This window comes from Cervus elaphus, chromosome 5 (assembly GCF_910594005.1).
Source record: "Cervus elaphus chromosome 5, mCerEla1.1, whole genome shotgun sequence".
In the NCBI taxonomy this organism is placed as follows: Eukaryota; Metazoa; Chordata; class Mammalia; order Artiodactyla; family Cervidae; genus Cervus; species Cervus elaphus.
This window is the reverse complement of record NC_057819.1, coordinates 89,859,569-89,873,702: the sequence shown is the minus strand read 5'-3', so window position 1 is coordinate 89,873,702 and position 14,134 is coordinate 89,859,569. Positions and strand designations below refer to the sequence as shown.

The following is a 14,134-nucleotide window of genomic DNA, read 5'->3' as shown; positions in this document are numbered from 1 at the left end:
CAGAAAATCTTGAAGGAAAACTGGGTGAAAGAATATAGGCAAACCTCCCAGGACCTATGCATTTAGAAAAGCTCAACAAGTTCTGAAAATCAGATCCATGTGTCAATACATTCATTCATGCATTTGTCAGAAACTCACCATCATGTACTCCGGAAGAGGCACTGTCTTGGTGGGACCAAGACTCATGAGATGGGCCCTGCCCTTGAGGAAATCCCGTTTTAGTGGGGGTGTAAAGGGCTCAAAGGCTTTGTGCCACTGTGCAGTCAGTGGGACTGTTCACAGACAGTCTTCTCCTCCCAGCCATGCGGTAGGGTAGGGCTGCACACCCCTGCAATGTGACTTTTGGTCACATGGAGATGGAGCCTGGATCCCTGAGTGACCTGCTATGGAGCCACACTGGACACATAACATGAACCAGAAATCAAATTACGTTGTGTTAAGCCACCAAGATTTGGGGGTTGTTTCTTACCACCCATAATCCAGTCCATTCTTTCTGATACAGCCAACCAAGCATCATACCAACCCCAATGTCTTTATCATAATGAACAAATTCTCCCCTCTGCCTGACTCCCCCACACCCACAAAAAAATGGAGCTTCTGAATCTTCCCGGTGGTCCAGTTGTTAAGAATCCACCTGCCAATGCAGGGAACACAGGTTCAATCCCTGGTCCAGGAAGATGCCACATGCCATGGGGCAACTAAGTCTGTGAGCCACCACTACTGAAGCCTGCATCCCTAGGGCCTGAGCTCTGCAACAAGAGAGCCACCACAATGAGAAGCTCATGCACCGCAACTAGAGAGCGGTCCCTGCTCGCTGCAGCTAGAGAAAGCTGTGCGAAGCCATGAAGACCCAGTGCAGCCCAAAATAAATAAATTAAACATTTTTTTAATTAAAAAGGAAATTTTACAAAAAATGAGCTTCCTTTATCAGAATTTAAAACCCGGAGCAATTAAGACGCTATAAATTGAAGAGTTCTTTCCAATGAATAAAATTCCTCTTATTTCTAATGAATATGAGATGGCTTACATGAAGCTAAGTACTCCAGTGATTATAAAATCGCCACCATAGAACATCAACATTTCTTCTTCTACTGTTTAAGTGGCCTATTAAATTGATACTGATTAGGCATTTTTCTTTCTCAAATTCGTTCTCTCTGACACTGATCCTTTGCATCGTTTGCAACCCACGGTCTGATCTGGGCTGAAGTGCTTTTTTTCCTCCCGATCTGTTTAGGGGGCATTTCTAGGTACTTCTTCCAAGCTGCTGACAAAAGGCAATATCTCTGCATCTTTTAGGTCCCCCAATTTCCAAACACTGTCCTGAGTTAATGTCACTTTATTTTCAAAAGCACTCCTTTCCTCTTGACTGTTACTAAGTGGTTTTGCCTCTGTATGACCAGAGAGATAAAAGAATTCACAGATAGAAAGAAAAGGCCCTTCCCCTTCTTTTGAAACTAGAAAGCCTAGCCTTGTGGAGCCTGCAGCAGGTTGAAATGACTTCACATGGCTCCCACATATAGAACGAGGAAGCGCTACTATATTGAAGAACCAGCCCTTTCGATCTATAGATGCTTTGTCATTAATTCATCAGGTCCGGTTGCTGCCGCTGAGCTGGCGTCTGTGGACTCCGTTCTGTCCCCCAGTCCCCATGCCACCCTCACCTCTGCCCCGGATGGCCCCCGTTCGCTCCTGACTGGTCTTGGTCCTCTTCATCTTGCTTTTCCAATGAGCTCTCTATCTTGTAGCCAAGAGTCAGCTTTCTAAAATATAAATCTGCATTTTTCAATGCCTTGACTCAAAAGCCCTCCCTACTGTTTTCTGGAAAAAGCCCAATTTTGGCATCCCTGTACGACCCAGTCCCTGATCACACCTTCAGCCTGTCTCTCTGACCCTACTGTGTGCCAAGCAAGCTGGGTGCCCCAGAAAGGCTCCATATTCTTGTCTCCTGGCCTTCGCAAGGCTGTTTCCCCTTCCTAGAATGCCCTTTATTTCCCCTTCTCTAGCTAACATTTATTCATCCTTCAGATCTCTGTTTCTCCTCTGAGCTGTCTCCATTTTTAAGAAATTTTTTTTGGCCATGTGGTACGCTGGATATTAATTCCTTGACTAGGGATTGAACCTGTGCCACCTGCAGTGGAAGCATGGAGTCTTAACCACTGGACCACCAGGGAAGTCCCTGAGAGGTCTCCACTTTTTAACTTTTCAACTTTTCAGGTTTCCTGTGGGCTTTCCTCTAGTGCTGCTGCACTTTCCACATCATGTTGAAACTGGTCACTTGTCTGTCTCCCCTATTAGATTATGAGCTCGTTGAAGGCAGGTTGTATATCTCATTTCTCTATGTACCTCCAGAGCCTGGTACAGAGGGGGCTCAATAAGGATTTCTTGAATGTAGGTGAAAGAACCTATTATTTCATTTGATCATGATGACTACTTAGGAGTGTAGGCAGAGCAAGACTTATCTCCAATTTCACAGGTGAGGGAACCGAGGCTCAGAGACACATGGCCTGTTCTGACTTGCTGTGATGCAGTTATTATCCATCAGTTGATGGGTGGGTGGTGCTGGTGGTGGTGTGAATGGAGGAATCCATGTCTGGGAATCTAGTGATGGTGGAGGCCTGAATCAGGGCTTAAGACCATTCTCTCACAATCAATGAACACATCCTGATTACCTATTGTATATCAGGCATTGTGCTAGCCAGGACCCTGGCCTCGGAGTGGGCACAGCCCAGTCCTCTGCAGACTAGTCTGGTTTCCAACCTTATTCTAATCATGAGAACCTGGTCAGAGCTGGGACCTTCCCTCCAGAAAAAGATGAACCTAGGTGGGTGCATGCGTGTGTACACACACACACACACACACACACACATGTTCTGTGTACATTTCAGGGTGTCTGATTTCCCCTGAAGCTTACCTGTGGACCCTCGGTTAAAAGTCCCTAGTTTAGATGAGAAGACAGGCATGTAAACAATTATGTGATATGAAACATGGGGCTGAGAAATTAGAAGTTCCACCCTTACTGGGACAAAGGAATTGGGGAAGACTGGGTATGTCACTCACTTGACATGAGTTTTACTGAGCACCTACTATGTGTCAGGAGCTGTGCTGAACACCAGGGACAGATGGTGAATAAGACCACATAATCCCTATTCTCTGGCTCTTAAAGTCCAGATGACCAGGTGGTGGCATTTGAACTGAGCCTCAAGTTCAGGAAAGGAGATGGGGGAGGGCAGTCCAGGCAGAGCGAGACAAATCTGAATTCTGGAGGACAGGCAGACAGGCACCATCTCCTTCTCTGATGCTCCCCACCAACTAAAGGTGAGATGAGTTTCCAGCACTCACTCTGGAAGAAGGCAGACCAGCAGTGGACAGCGCCATGGAGGGATGGGAGACTGAGTGTGCGCATGCGCGCTTTGCGCACGCACAGACACGGAGGCGCAGAGCAGCTCATTGTCACCGTGGACCGCGCTGCCCTCCGGCCTCCCTGCAGTAGCGCCCCCAGCCGACACCTGGGGTTGCCAGGCCCGAGACACCACCGAGGTTGCTTCCCTGATCTCAGCCCCGAACCCCGGGCGAGAACTTGCTCTTATTTCTTTCCCCACCTTGGTCAGAATTTCAAGTGCATGAGAAATGGAAGCTCACGGCAGCTGGGATACTAATGGGTCCCCGCGGCCCGCTGAAATCCACAAAGCACCAGCGCCTTTGTGCACAGCCATCCCTGCGGGCGGCAGGGGACCCCAGCGTGCAGCTATCAGCTCGATACCTCTTCTTCAGCCTCAGTGCTAGTTTTCCACCTGCAAGACTTCGCTCCGCTATAATGGAAGGAAACCAGTTCCAGCCTTCCTTTCAGTTTCTTGGCACATATAATGCCCCCGGTGATATTTTTGGCGGATGCGTAGCTGGCAGTTAGAGGACGTTTTGTAACTACCACAAAACAACCGTTAAGTACCAAAAAATAAAAAGAGTTTTTCTTTTTGGATCACGAAAGAATACAGACACGTCTGGCTTTGTAAAATTACTGTCAGTCAGCGGGCATATGGGTTCCTGAAAAGTTGGGCAGAAATCACAATATTGTGGAAAGCATCCTCGAAAAGCATCCCACTCTACCTGGCAAGGCGCTTACTCCTCCTTCGGATCCTGCCTAAATGGCTCTTTCTTTAGAAAGCCTTTTCTGGATCCCCTCCAGTGGAAGGAACAGATTTTAGTTGCATCTCTACCATGTGCCAATGTCTGAGCGACATTACATGTTATCGCAAACCATCCTCTCTACAACCCCGGAGATGGTAGCAGTGCTGTATTACAGGTGAAGAAACCAAGGCTGCGAAGTGAAGAGGCTTATACGGGTTTTCAGAGCTCATAGGTGATGAAGCCAGAGGCTGAAACCCGGCCTGACTGATGCTAAAACTCATGCTCTGTTCAAACAGCTGCTGAGTTAGTTCTTCTGCTCGGAAGCTCCTTCCCTTCCGACTTTGATCATAAGTCACATCCACTTTAAGCATTTGTTGACAGGTTCTTTCTTTCCATTTGGTGGGGATCTGATGTAGGTATCATCATGGCCTTCTTAGGGTCTAGTTTGCTTCGCCCATAGGAGGAATACAGGGAGTATTTGTGGAATGAAAGTAGGAATTGATGGGTATTCCCTGATGGTCCAGTGGTTAGGACTTAGCACTTTTACTGCCAGGGCCCAGGTTTGATCCCTGGTTGAGGAACTAAGATCCCACAAGCTGTGTGGTGTAGCCAAAAAAAAAAAAAACAGTAGGAATTGATTATAGATTTCCTCAGAGATATCTAATCTGCAACAATTTTCAGTATATCTGTAACTCTTTCCTAGATTTCTTTGTTTGCTTCCCATGGCTTTCTAGATAAATAATAAGGCCAGGCTCCTCTGTCGTTGGGATTCTCCAGGCAAGAATACTGGAGTGGGTTGCCACTCCCTTCTCCAGGAGATCTTCCTGACCCAGGGATTGAACCTGTGTTTCCTGCACTGCAGGAGAATTCTTTACTGAGCTACCAGGAAAGCCCAAATAATAAGGCCACCTCTGCTTTAAGAAGCCTAGCCTCCCCTCAAATTCTCTGAGGAGTAAACACATTCTGGAAAAGAATGGACATAAAACTATAGAAAGATTGACTATAAGATCTTGACCCAAGATCCTCATTCACTGAAAATAGGACTTGGCCAACAACAGTTCTACTTATTTCCAACTTTCAGAAACATCACTTGAGACCACTGAAGAGTAGACCAACATACAAATGCCCTCAACACACAAATGCCCTTGCTTCTTCTCTTGTTTCCCCATCACCATCCTTCCTATTCAGTCTAGGTCCTCCATCTTGGTAGGCATTCTCCATATAGTGGCTTTTTGCTATTGCCTATGGTGGGAAGATGAGGCAAGAAGTTTAGGCAGAAGCAAGGATGCTTCTGATTGTTAGGTTTCAGCATCCAGCCCATCCCAAGCCTTTCAGTGGATCTACTCACAATAATAACCATGTTAGGAGTAACTGCCAGTATTAATTGAGCACCTTTTATATGCCAGGCACTAAGTAGTTTCTGGGCTTCCCTGGTGGCTCAGATGGTAAAGAGACGCAGGTTCAGTTCCTGGGTTGGGAAGATCCCCTGGAGAAGGGAATGGCTATCCACTCCAGTAGTCATGCCTGGAGAATTCCATGGACAGAGAAGCCTGGCAGGCTACAGTTCATGGGGTCACAAAGAGTCAGACACAACTGGAGTGACAGCACTCATGCAATCTCTGCAAACTTCATTTCGTGAGTAAGGTAATGGAAGCTAAGCTGTTAGGAGATTTTGCCTTAGTCACAGAGCTACAAAATGGTCGAGGTTGTATTTGAATCCAAGCAACCTGACTGACTCCAGAACTGCAAGTGTAACTACTCTGTAACAACGCTTTACCTTGGAGCATCCCAGCATCACCCATCCCCATCCAATCACCTCTTAGTCACCCAACTGTTTTGCCCAGTGTTCTTCGCCCTGGTCCTTATTTCAGCTTTACCTTCGGCACAGGCTTAGAAATGCTTTTCTGTTTGTCTTAGAGGCTCTGTTTCAGAATCTGGTTGTACTTTTGCTTGAGTTCTACATGCTGCGTTTCTGGATAACAGACCCCACCCCCAGCCCCATGTCTCCATCAGGAGAAGGTGATCAGACTCCACCTGTCAAGGAAACAAGATTCTCTGGCATGCAGCCAGTTTTCCTAACGAGGTGCACGTCTCTTGCAAAAGGTAGATTGCTAGCTATAGTGTTAGCCGCCAGAGCTCAGTGAAGTACCCCATCTATCCCAGGTATCAGTAAGGAGGAGGGGGAGCGCTGTCTGAGTGACAGTGACCAGGTGGGTGGTAGGGAGCATTGCACTGCATTCATTCCTGCTGGATCCCTCCCCTCTGCTAGACCCTCTATTCCCAGCATGCTCTGAACGAAGGCAGTGCGTCTTGAGGAAATTCAACATCCTTTCCTGGAACCCGGTGCTGACCAGGTGGGAGGAGGGAATGGTTTCATTTGAAATCCCCCTTCATTTCCCCCACCTCCCTCTCCATCCACCGGGCCAGGAATCACAAGTCCTTGGTAGCGATTTCGGGCTGGCTGATTTTACAGGGAAAATTTCTACTGGAAACCATGATGGGGAGGACTCATTCAGCTATTTCGGGGACCCTGTGATGTTTAGAAACTGTGCTTCTTTTAAGTCTTTATTGAATTTGTTACAGTATTGGTTCTTTTTGTTTATGTTCTGGTTTTTGGGTTTGCAGCATGTAGAATCTTAATTCCTGGACCAGGAATGGAACCCATGCCCCAAGCACTGGAAGGCCAAGTCTTAGCCACTGGACAGCTAGGGAAGCCCCTAGAAACCATGCTTCTTGAAGCCTCTGGCTCTAGGCCAGAATCCCATCTCCAGACGACATCCAGGCATATTTACTGAGCCCGTGTGTGGGGAGTTTTGTGAAATGACCAGCCTGCAGACTCACATTGTCATGCAGAGCTGAGGACCCTACCAGGCAAGTCTGATTGGCTAAAGGCTCTGCTCCTTCTGGTCTCTGTGGGCAAACTGTGAGGTCGCCAGGGTGAGCCCTGTTTCACGTCTGGATATACTTCAGCAACATAGAGCCTCTTTGGGGAGTTCTGGTTGACTGAGGAAAAAAGACACATCCCTTTGTTGGCAAGCATCTGGCCAATTCATAGGCTATTAGGAGCTGGAAGAGACTTCACTGGGGCTCAGTGGTGAAGAATCCACCTGCTGATGCAGGAGACATGAGTTTGATCCCCGATCCGGGAAGATTCCACATGTCTCAGGGCAACTAAGCCCGTGTGCCACCAGTACTGAGCCTGAGCTCCAGACGCCGGGAGCCGAAACTACTGAGCCTGCATGCCTTAGAGCCTGTGCTCTGCAGCAAGAGAAGCCACCGCAATGAGAAGCCCTCCCATCACAGCTAGAGAGTGGTCCCGCTCGCTGCAACTAGAGAAAGCCTGCACAGCCGTGAAGACCCAGTGCAGTCAAAAATAACAAATAAAATTATTTTTAAAAATTAAAAAAAAAAAAGACTTCATTGGGATTACCATTAGCCAGAGGTCATCTGCATCACAGTACCAGGCAACCCAGCAGAACCTGAATTCGGACCTCTGATCCAGCACACAGCGGCAGTGAGCTCTTGGATAAGTCATTTATTTTGTCAGCACTTTGGTTCCACTGTCTGTAAGAGAAGGCTAATACTAATAGCTGACACTCAGAGAGCTACTTACCACAGCACTCTTTGTATAGATAAGATCATTACTGCCTTTCACCAACCCTATTGTATTAGTTTCCTGGAGCTGATGTAACAAATCAGCCCAAGTTTATTGTCTCAAAGTTCTGGAGACCAAAAGTCTGAAATCTAGCTGGCTGATTTTTTATTAAAAAAAACCCATTTATTTATTTATTTTTGGCTGTGGTGGGTCTTCATTGCCCCACAGGCTTTTCTCTAGTTGCAGCGAGTGGGGGCTACTCTCTAGCTGAGATGCATGGGCTTCTCATAGCAGGAGGATTCTCCTGCAGACCACGGGCTCCAGGGTGCACGGTCTTCAGTAGATTCGGCTCCTGGTCTCCAGAGCACAGGCTCAATAGGTGTGATGCACGAGCTTAGTTGCTCCTCAGCATGTGGGATCCTCCCAGATCAGAGATCGAACCTGTGTCTCCTGCATTGGGAGGCGGATTCTTTACCACTGAGCCAACAGGGAAGCCAGTGTAGCCAGCACACCTTTGGCTGGGCTGTGCTCCCTTGGAGGGAGGGAGGGAGAATCCATCTTTACCTCCTCCAGCTGTTGGTGGCTCCCAGCATTCCTCAGCCTCCACAACCCTCTCCCCTGCATCTCACATCCTACTTTCCTTCCTCTCAAGGATACCAACCACTGGATTTAGGATTCACCCTAAATCCAGGATGATATCATGCTGAGATCCTTAGCTCATTCATATCGTCAAAGACTCTATTTTCATATATTTGTGGCTACCAGGGATTAGGACTTGGAGATATCTTTTGGGATACGATTCAACTCACAGCACCTAGGACAAAGGGATCTCTCTGATGCCCATTTTACAGATGAGGAGACCAATCAAGGTCACACAGTGAGTAAGTAATGGATTTGAAACGCAAACCCATGTGGTCTGACTTCAGAACTTGGTTTGTTTTTTTTTTTAACGTGGACCATTTTAAAAGTCTTTATTGAATTTGTTACAATATTACTTCTGCCTTGTGTTTTGAATTTTTGGCCTTGAGGCATGTGGGAGCTTAGCTCCCAGACCAGGGATTGAACCCACACCCCCTTCATTGGAAGGCAAAGTCTTAACCACTGGATGGCCAGCGAAGAACCTAGAGCTCATTTTAGGAAATCATTACACTAGACAAATAGTGAGTAGAGTTCTAGATGCTAGAGATGCAATAGTACAAAAAAAGAAAAGAGAAAACAAACAGACCCTGAAACTGTTCTTGGAACAGCAAGCAGGCCAGTGTGGCTGAAGTGGAGACAGTGACAGAATTTATAGAACCTTCTAGTGACTTCGATGTTCAACTCACATGAGATGGGAAACTCACAGAGGCTTTTGAGGGAAGAAGTGACAGCATCTGCCTCGTGTCTTTAAAGGACTCCAGAGAGACCAGTGGGTTAAGAAGTGACTATTGTGGGTCTGAGGCATAAACCAGAAGACAGCTGGAAGGTCCAGGCAAGAGATGAGGATGCCCAGAGTAGGGAGACAGTGGTGGTAGAGAAGTGGTTAGATTCTGTGCATATTTTGATGCAACAGCCAATGGAATTTGCTGGACGGTTGGATGTGGGCTTTGTAAAAAAAAAAAAAAAGGATGCCCAGATTTTTGACCTGAGCACCTGGAAAGCTAGAGCTACCCTTGATTCCTCTGTTTCTCCTGCAGGATTCTTTTAACAATCAAATGTAGTAACAAGCGGGAAAATGCTGTCCTGAAGCTCTGCCAAGTACCTTTGCTGGTGGCGGTGGTTATTATTATTTGTTCTGTGATTTAAAACTTTTTCCAGCTCCAGTTTGCCAGGAGGTGTCAGACTGGGCTGAACCACTGTCAAGCAAATCACTGTCTGAATTATAAGAGAATATGATTATCTGACTGTATTTTTAAATTGTCCTTTTTAAGTGTCTCACTCTCTTCCCTGCCTGTGCTCTCCATATTTGAGATTCGAGAAGTTGCTCTCCATCATAATGGACAAGACAATATCAATATAGGCAGAGACAAAGGAAACAGCAGCAATTTGGATTATCTCCTTCAGATCCTTATCATTCTCTCCTGAGACTCTGGACATAAATGGAACCATTGCAAGCTTTTTGCTCTTCCAAGTATGAAGTACACAGTGACTGGCTACTGTTCTAGAAGCGATAAATTTCTTCCCTCCCAACTTGCCCAGGTTTCTAGCAGCATTCTTATCAATGTGACAGTTTTCTGTTGACTTTTTTCTTAATGGAGAGTAGTGTTCCATATTTGAGCCATGAGTGTACCGGTGAATTTCCACTGCTTCGTCAGTTCCTTCATTCAGACATTTCCCAATGCTTATTAACACGAAGCTATTATTTTCATCATCCCTATTTTATAGATAAAGAAATTGACATTCAGAGAAGTGAAACTAACATGCTCAAGGCCACACAGCTAATAAGAGCAAGGCCTGGATACGAGGACCAAGGACCTCTTCACTTCAAAGCGTGACCACCACACTAAGTAGTGGGTTTTCAAAGTAACGGGGTTTTACTGAAACCAACCTTTATTTCCCACCCCCACCTCACCCTTTGCAAAACATTTTTTTATTAACCTTAGCGAAATGTCACAACCATAGAGTGATTTTAATGAAAAACAGTTTTATTACTTGAAAATGTTATATAAATGATCAACTAAGATAAAATAGAGTGCAAATAGTGAATATGAAGGGAGTTAATGAAAAAACTACAATTCATAATAAGCCTGTGGAATGCAGTGTGTATCATAAACATGAAAGACCTTTAACATTACAATAATTAATTGCAAAACTCAGAAGTCACTGATGCATGAAAGGAATGCTTAATTTGAAAGCCCTTACTTTTAGAAAAAGGATGCTGATTTTAAATGGATTTCCCATACCTACTGAGACACCCAAAGTTCTCAGAAGTACAGGTAATTTCAAATGATTTACTTAAAAAAAAAAAAAAAAAGACCACAGACACTGGATCTGCTTTTATATCAAAGTCTGAATGAATGGGACTCAAATTAAGAAGCACTTATTGGATCCTTAATAATCTTCCATCAGTGGCCCTTCATGAAGCCCTGGTTGGAGCAGTGATGGAACAACAGGGCACCATCCACACTCTCCTGATCTGTTTTCCTGGGACTTGTATCAGATTTTAACATTTGCATTCTAACTACATATATTCAGTTGCTGTTGCTGTTGTATAAGTTGCTAAGTCATGTCCAACTCTCTTCGACCCCATGGACGGTCGCCTGGCAGACTCCTCTGCCCGCGGGATTTCCCAGATGAGAACACTGGAGTGGGTTGCCGTTTCCTTCTCCAGGGGATCTTCCCCACCCAGGGACTGAACCCCTGTCTCCTGCATTGGCAGGTGGATTCTTTACTGTGAGCCACCAAGGGAAGCAAAATTATGGTACTTTGCAAAATTATCATCTGTTAGAGACAGAAGGGAGCCTACAGTTTTGGAGTCAAGACCTGCCATGGAGTCCTGGCTGTCACCTTGCTGTGTAAATTTTGGGCACACCCTTAAACATTCTGAGCTGCAGTTTCTTCATCAAATTGAGATGATAAAATATTAAGTGAAGTAAGTCAGACAGAGAAAGACAAGTATCGTATAATATCACTCATATGCTGAATCTAAGTTAAATAAAAAAGAAAAGAAAACAAATGAACTAATTTACAAAACAAACAAACCTATGGTTGACAAAGGGGAAACATGGGTGGGTGAGAGGAGATAAGTCAGAAGCCTGGGATGAACATATACACATATACACTGTGTATACACACAGCGTATACACATATACACTGCTAAATATAAGATAGATAACCAACAATGACCTACTGCACAGTGCAGGGAACTCTATTCAGTATTCTGTGAAAACCTATATGAGTAAAGAACCTAAAAGAGAACGAATATATGTACATGTAGGGCTTCCTTGCTGGCTCAGATGGAAAGAACCTGCCTGCAATGTGGGAGACCAGGGTTCGATCCCTAGGTCAGGAAGATACTTTGGAGAACGGACTGGCTACCCACTCCAGTATTCTTGCCTGGAGAATTCCATGGACAGAGGAGCCTGGAGGGCTGCAGTCCAGGGGCTGCAGAGTTGGACACGACTGAGCAATGAAAGTTCAAGGTTCATATGTACGTGTATAACTGAATCACTCTGCTGTACATGCGAAGCTAACACAACGTTGTAAATCAACTACACTCCAATTAAAAAAAAAGATGCTAACGATGATGTCTGTGTCATAGGGCTATTTTGAGGATTTGAGCTTTGTATCTGAAATGCTGACTATGGCAACTGGCATATTACACAGTGCTGAGTTAAAGGAATCTCTCACTGTAATTGAGCCATACAACCCAATTCCTTTACTCTAAAGAGGAGAAACCAAAATATCAGGAGGTTAAGGTGACTTGCCCAACTCTACCTGGCTCTTTAGTGACAAGACGATGTAAAAGCAGAAGCAAGATGTCCTGCCTCCAACTCAATACCTCATCAACCATTATGTTAACACTGAACAACATCTCCTCCTACATAGCCATCGTAAAATCTCTCCACCTGGAACATGCCAGTCTAGAAAGCCTGTGAGATCTGCTGGGAGTGGGAAAGTCATGAATGCCCCCAAATTTCCTTAAAATGCTGCCATCTGAGACTTCAGAGGGAAGGACAGGCTCCCTAGTCTTTTGCCTTTAACCTATGTCTTTGCAAAACTTTCTCCCATGGCATGTGGTCTGTTTCCAAATGTGTCAGATTTCTGGTCCTCTGCATTCTTCATAATCAGTGTCCCAATACCCTACCTGCTCCTGATTATCCTGACATTTGTGTCTTGTTGCTTTTTCTGACCCCTTTTAATTTTTGTTGCTGTTGTTATGTTTGTTGTTGTTGCTATCTTATTGGGAAGAGAGTTGCTTTACAAAATTATATAATAAAGTGAATAGGTTGTCATTGTTGTTGCTTAGTTGCTCACTCATGTCCATCTCTTTGCGATCCCAGAAACTGTAGCCCACCAGGCTCCTCTCTCTCTCCTCTCCTCTCCTGGGATTTTCCAGCAAGATCACTGGAGCAGGTTGCCATTTCCTCCTTTAGGAGATCTTCTTGGCTCAGGGATTGAACCTTGACACCAGATCTCCTGCACTGCAGGCGGATTCTTTACCACTGAGGCACCAAGGAAGCCCAAATTAGCTGTATGTATACACATATCTGGGCTTCCCACATGATGTGGTAAAGAACCCACCTGCCAATGCAGGAGACACAAAGAAATGTGGATTTAACCCCTGGGTCAGGAGGATCCCCTGGAGCAGGAAATGGTAACCCACTCTGGTATTCTTGCCTGGAAAATTCCGTGGACAGAGGAACAGGGTGGGCTACAGTCCATGGGGTTGCAGAGTCGGACATGACTGATCACACCTGCATGCATGTATATATCCCTTCCCTCTTGGACCTCCCTCCCATGCCCACCCCTGTCCCACCCACCCAGGTCACCCCAGAGCACAGAGCTGAGCTCCCCTGCTGTGCACCAGGTTCCCACTAGGTACCTGTCTTATACACAGCAATGCACACATGTCAATCCCAGCCTCCCTGTTCATCCTTCCCCCCTCCCCTACATCCACATGCCTGTTCTCTATGTCAGCATCTCTTTCCCTGCCCTGCAAGGTTCATCTGTACCATTTTTCTAGATTCCCCATATATGCGTTATACTAAGGCCTGAAATTTCTCCCGAGGTCTGTCCTCGACTCCCTTCCCTTGCCCCCCACCCTTTTACACACCTCCCTGCATTCCATCTATCTTTGTCTTCTTTGTGGCAAGTACCCAGCACCACCAACAGACCTGCTAATCCTAAGCGTTGGCCTATGTCATCTGTGGCCTTACTGGGTTTGTTCCAATTCAACAGTGTCAGACAATGAAAGGCAGTCCTATTTCAAACAGAGAGTATTAAGCTTCCAGCACTAATTACCCCCAGAAAGTAGTATAGATTTATATCAAATTTAGCACCTGCTTAATGTAAGCAAATGTGTTAAATTCATGAGAGCTGGAATCTTCATTAAATATCTCAGAAGCAATCACCTCCCACCACTCCTTTTGTGGTATTAATAAAAGAAATTTGCCTCCAAGATTTAGTCAATTCCAATCCTCTGGCACCTTCTCCGGAATCTCTTATTAAAGCAAAACAAAGCAACAATAATAAGAGAAGTCTAACTGGAAATCAAACTGATCATGCCTGTCTGTAATGTTGCCCAGTGGCATTTGTAAAAATTGTGAGTTTGAAATATCTTCTTCCTAGGGCAGTATGTTGTTTTTCAGTTTTTGATTGAGTTCTGTTTGCTTGTTTCACCATCTCCTTCATGACATGGATCTTGACGGTTCGAAGGGATAATATATTCTCTGTAAATCCAGCACCCCGTCCATCCTCTTGGATGACTGAGGA

General features: G+C 45.5%; 1 protein-coding gene and 1 non-coding gene across 4 annotated transcripts in view; one reads left to right on the top strand and one right to left on the bottom strand.

The window, feature by feature from the left end:
* The window catches only part of ASIC2 (acid sensing ion channel subunit 2), a 1,206,795-nt gene that overhangs the window by 155,533 nt on the left and 1,037,128 nt on the right, over positions 1 to 14,134 (bottom strand). The window lies entirely within an intron of this gene.
* On the top strand, positions 4,635 to 4,706 carry TRNAK-UUU. Its single transcript has one exon. It is a non-coding gene; the product is annotated as a tRNA-Lys (tRNA).